The sequence below is a fragment of the Pogonomyrmex barbatus genome, unplaced genomic scaffold, assembly GCF_055798465.1.
Source record: "Pogonomyrmex barbatus isolate J1 unplaced genomic scaffold, ASM5579846v1 scaffold1, whole genome shotgun sequence".
Lineage (NCBI taxonomy): Eukaryota > Metazoa > Arthropoda > Insecta > Hymenoptera > Formicidae > Pogonomyrmex > Pogonomyrmex barbatus.
This window is the reverse complement of record NW_028297098.1, coordinates 10,491,158-10,496,927: the sequence shown is the minus strand read 5'-3', so window position 1 is coordinate 10,496,927 and position 5,770 is coordinate 10,491,158. Positions and strand designations below refer to the sequence as shown.

At 27.3% G+C, this 5,770-nt stretch overlaps 1 pseudogene; it reads left to right on the top strand.

Moving 5' to 3' along the window:
• The first annotated feature begins 1,320 nt into the window (after positions 1-1,320).
• LOC148938097 (uncharacterized) lies at positions 1,321-4,830 on the top strand (annotated as a pseudogene).
• The last annotated feature ends 940 nt before the right edge of the window (positions 4,831-5,770 follow it).

The following is a 5,770-nucleotide window of genomic DNA, read 5'->3' as shown; positions in this document are numbered from 1 at the left end:
CTAAAAGACAGATAATGACACGCGGACAAAAGCAAAGTATAATAAACAGTCGTGATAAAATTTTTATGCAAAAAGAAAATTATTTGTACCTTTTAACTACAGATGATAAACCTTGTGATGACGGATCAAAAGCATTACAAAGAAGAAATTTAATTCCCAAAATTAAAGAAAGAAAAATAGGAAATATTGAAATAGTAAAGAAAGGAAATAAATTTCATCTAATTTTTATTTGCAAAAATAATATTAATGAAAAAATAACTAAGGAAACATTACATTGTTTAACTACTAAATTACGAAAAGCAATTAAGGAAAATTCAATTAAAATTTTAAATATTGCAAAAACACAAGAAATTGATAATATAAAATGGGAAGAAATCTTAAATCGAATTCGAGAATCCATTATAGGAATTCCAGTTAAATTAATAATTTGTCACGGTCTAATCAGAATTCCAGAAGTTGAAAATCGAAAAAATATAATGGAAGAAGCTCATTCATTAAAAATTGGAGGCCATAAAGGAGTAACTAAAACATATAATCGAATTAGGCAAAATTTTTATTGTAATGATAAAATTTTATTGTATGATAATTTAAAGATTGAAATTCAAATTATATAAATCAATGTTTACAATGTCAAATAAAAAAGTTAGTTCGAGTCAAAACCAAACAACCTATGTTAATAACTGACACATCCTTTTCTTCATTTGAAAAAATATCAATGGACATAGTCGGACCTTTATCAGAAACATCGAAAGGAAATTCCTACATCCTAACGATCCAAGATCACTTAACCAAATTTTCCCTAGCAATACCTTTAAAATCAATAACTGCCGTAAAAGTCGCTGACGCATTATTAAAATATTTTATTTGTATTTTTGGAGCCCCTAAGGCTATATTAACAGATCAAGGAACGAATTTTATGAGTAACTTAATGAAAAGATTTACAAAACAATTTCGAATTAAACAATTTAAAACAACATCCTTTTATCCACAAGCCAATGGAGCTTTGGCAAGATCTCATTTAGTATTAATTGAATATTTAAAACAATATGTTAATAAATTTACTGAATGGGATGAATTATTAGAATATGCAACTTTTTCTTATAATACGAGTACACATGAATCAACTGGATATACTCCATATGAGTTGGTGTTTGGCAAAATAGCCAGATAACCGTCCAGTGAAATAATTAATGATACAGAAAACGGAAAAACATATGACGATTATTTATGTAAATTAATGACAAATATTCACAACTTACAAGAATTGATTCGAGAATGTTTAATAGCTTCAAAAATTAAATCCAAACATTATTATGATCGAAAAATTAATCCACAAGAGTTTCAAGTTAAGTCAAATTCAAGTTTTCCTTTTATGTGAACCAAGAAAAGGAAAACTAGGTAATCAATATTCTGGACCACATATAATAACAGATATATTATCAAATGGAAATATCAAAATTCTTTTCAAAGGAAAACCAAAGATTGTTCATCCTAATAAAATTCGAAAAACCAAAAAATGACAATTACCTAAGAAATTGAACTTGTACCGCGCAACAATTTCAATTTCATTCATAATAATAATATTTCTTTCAAAACAGATGAAAGCAAAAATCTTCCTCTTAATTCTCATCCAGAACATCTTGGTAGAAGAAAACTATGGAACTATCGGTTTTGACTGCGGAACATCCAACCTGAATGTCACAACATTGTCATTGTTGGAAACAGAAGAATGTAATATACCATTAATCGAACCACAAATACAAGAAACTAAAATTCAATTATTACAATTGTCAAAATTCGAATCTATTAATATTATACAATGTAAAATCTCAATTTTGCGAACAATTTATTATTGCGGCATGTATTCACATATATCAACTGTACAAAATGCGCAAGCAGAATATATAGTCGACACAACATTCGACCAATGTAAAAATATACATAAAACCGGAACACTAACTGTAAACATAAATAACATAATTAACGGATTAAAAGTAAATTATACAACTTCACGAACCAATTATTTTTGCCGGATCTGTAACAACTGATGGAAAATGCTTTGGAACACAATATTCAGATCCATATGGAACTTTGCAAGATGTAGTTGTACAAGGAATAATGACTATAAGTTTATTTTCATATCAAGCAATAATAAATATTGAAACAAATCAAATTCATTTAAAAACAGGAACAATTTGTCAATATTCAGATGGAAATTGCATAGATATCGAAGATAGATATACTTTTTAAACCATACTAACAAATTTTTGTAAATTTAATTATTATGACGTATTATATGAAGGAAAAGTGAACAAAATGATTAGCAACATAAATGAAAAATTTATGTTACAAATAATTTATTCCTTGTCAACTCAAGATATAACTTTTGTGCTTATTCAAACTGGAGAAGAGTTTCTTTGCAGATATACTTTAATAAAAACAGAACATCCAAAATTATTAATTCTTGAAATTAAAAATGAAGGAACTTTTATTCAAAAACGAAAATTATCAGTTGCAAATTTAGATATTATTGCTTATGTAAATTCAAAATTTGTTTACGTAGAAAGACATATACGAACACAAATTAATTATTTATACACAGATGTACTTAAACAACGGTGCAATTTGGAGCAACAAATTATGAAAAATGCACTTAGCATAGCCACACATTCTCCAGACAATTTCGCATATCAAATTATAAAAGGACCTGGATATATGGCAGCAATATCAGGAGAAGTCGTCCATATAATCAAATGTACTCCAGTCGAAGTTAAATTTATCATACGAAGGAATATTATCAACAATTACCAGTATTAAAAGGAAATGAAACATACTTTTTAGCACCACGAACTCATATTCTTTTCAAAATCGGAACGCAAATCACTTGCAGCAGAATAATTCCAACAATGTATTATTTAAACGACGGATGGTATAAAATTACACCAATTCTGGAATACAGCAAATCTCCATTGAAACTAACATCAATGACGAAACCGACTTAGCAATACAACGATCCTGGATCATTGGCAGCAAGCGGCATATATACAAACAGCGAACTCGAAAATTTACGAGACCATATTATGTTTCCAGCAAAGAGAAACGAAATTTTAAACACAATGGCCCGTGGTGTAATAGGAGAACCGACTTTATCTCAAGGAATATCACTCTCTCATCTTCTCGATGAAAACTCTCTATATAAAATTACCGAATCTGCATGGAAGAAAATTTGAGGAACATTCCTATCTATCGGAAACGCAAGTGCAGGACTAATTGGATTATATTTCTGCATAAGAACAATCAAATTAATAATAGACACACTAATTCATGGCTATGCATTTCACACAATTTATGGTTGGTCAATATATCTCATCGGAGCACTTTGGGAGTTACAAATCTATTATTACATCTAGCCAAACGAAAACTCCAAGAAGAAAGAAAATCAGAAGAAAAAAGACTAGAGAAAGGAAATCAACAATCAAATGAACAACAAGAAATAACACAAATACCTACACAACAACAAACACAAGTTGAAATAGAAAATGAAATTGGAAATTCAAGTCAAACTTTTATCCGCAACGAAATTCAAACCCTATATCCGCGATTATAAAGAAAAAGATAACGAAAAGATAACATGAAAGACGAGCCCTATATCGATCGAACAAAACATGTATCAAGCGACAAATAAAAATAACAGGTGCAAATTCTTACGATAGAGATTAATAGTTGATTAATTAACAGTTGAAATTCAGCCGTGTAAGAAGAAAGAACAAAATTATAATAGTAAATTAATAATAAACAACCTTACAAAACAAATCAGATAAATTTTAAATCACATTTTGACTCATCAAAATTAAATTTTACTAATTCTTTTTATATACAAAAGAGAAAATGAGACCGCCGACACAACAAGAAGAAAAACCACAATTAGACGGCGTATTACCCCAAAATCATCCAGACGTCTATGAAGCTTTACTGAAAGAAACAACAATGTGCATTACGACAATAAACGAAGAAGAGACACTACAAGGAAAAAGACATACCCTATAGACGAATCTGCGATGAATGTTTCTGGGACATTGCTCTCGACATTCACAATTTTATCGAGGAAGTAAGAAATTGGCACACGCTTTAAGGTTGAAGGTAAGGTTGAAGAACAAATTCAGGGAATTAAACGTACATGCTATTGTTGCGAAAAAATTATATTAAATTTAAGACCAGCTAAAGAATATATAAAGTGCATAGAAGAATTTATTAATAATGAGGAAGAATTTTACTGGAAAAACGAAATAGATGTACGAAATTATGAAAATATTGAAAATTAATTATATATTACATATATATAAATAGAAATAATAGTACATAGTAATATAGTATAATATAGAAATAATACTGTAATATAGTATAGAAATAATAATATAAATAAATTAATAATAACTATATACCTTCTAATTAATAATAAATGATAAAAATATAAAATCAAATATATATATAATAATATGTAACAAATTCCTAAATAAAAAGTATAATACTAAAAATAAAGAGAATATACACAAAGCAAATTCATGCATACATTACTAAGAAGACATATATACCAACACATTACATACATGAAAAATGAAACAGAAAACAATAGATAAGTTCACATTAAACAAAGGCAATGAAATCCAATACCTTTCCCACCTAAACAAAAAGCGTTATAAGATAAGAGTGACATAGAGCATAAGCTAAGGGTCAAGAGCTTTGCCGAAAAAAAAAATCATTCGGGATCATTCTGTTCCTCGTACGAGACGGATTCATTCTATGCATCAAACCAATAAATAAAATGCAAAAGGAAGAAAAAAAAATAGAAAACTTTAAAAAACAAATAAAAGATCCAGAATGTAATTGTGCTGTAAGTAACTGAGAAAATTAATTAATAAATAAATATAATAAATATAATAATAAATTTATTTTCTTTTAAGATACAGAAACAACAATAAACCAAAAAATAAACTATACAAAAATGCTAGAGAGATCCGGACCTAAAATGCATCACAGGGCCGCACAAATTCAACAAATTACAAACAAAATACTATAATTATATATTTTATGAAACTATACCTCCTAGAAGAAAAATATGTGGAGACTGCTTTAACCAAAAAAGGCGCAGAAAATTTTAAAAAACTACCTCTTCCAAATTGGCATAGCCACGCAATTATTAACGATAATAATATAGATAAAAAAATAAAATGTGTAAAATGTCATAAAAAACTTTTAAAATTAAGAAAACTATTAGACTGTGAAAAATGTATTAGAAATTATATATTAGAAAAAAAACCAATCACAGAAGAAATATACTTATTTAACATGTAATATATGAAATAAATAAATATTCAATAATATAGTAATTACCCAATAAAATAAACAAATGAATAATATAAAAACAAACAAACAAAAAAAAGGGAAAGGTGGAACATATTTTGTATTTAAACCATATTACTTTTAAATAAATAAATGACAACAAATAATAAATAAATAATCATAAACAATAAAAAAAAAGGAAAACAAAATAATAACAAATATATAAATACAATAATAATAAGAATAAGAGTAATCTCTGTATAGAAATAAGCTAATTTTGTATCAGATTAATTAGTATTATTCATACGTAGTAACATAAGGTACTACGTATGACTTAAGGGGGGAGATATCACGGCTATCTACATCTTATAATTTTAAATGAAGGAATGCGCGTAATATGATAAAATATTGATTTATTGATTTATTGATT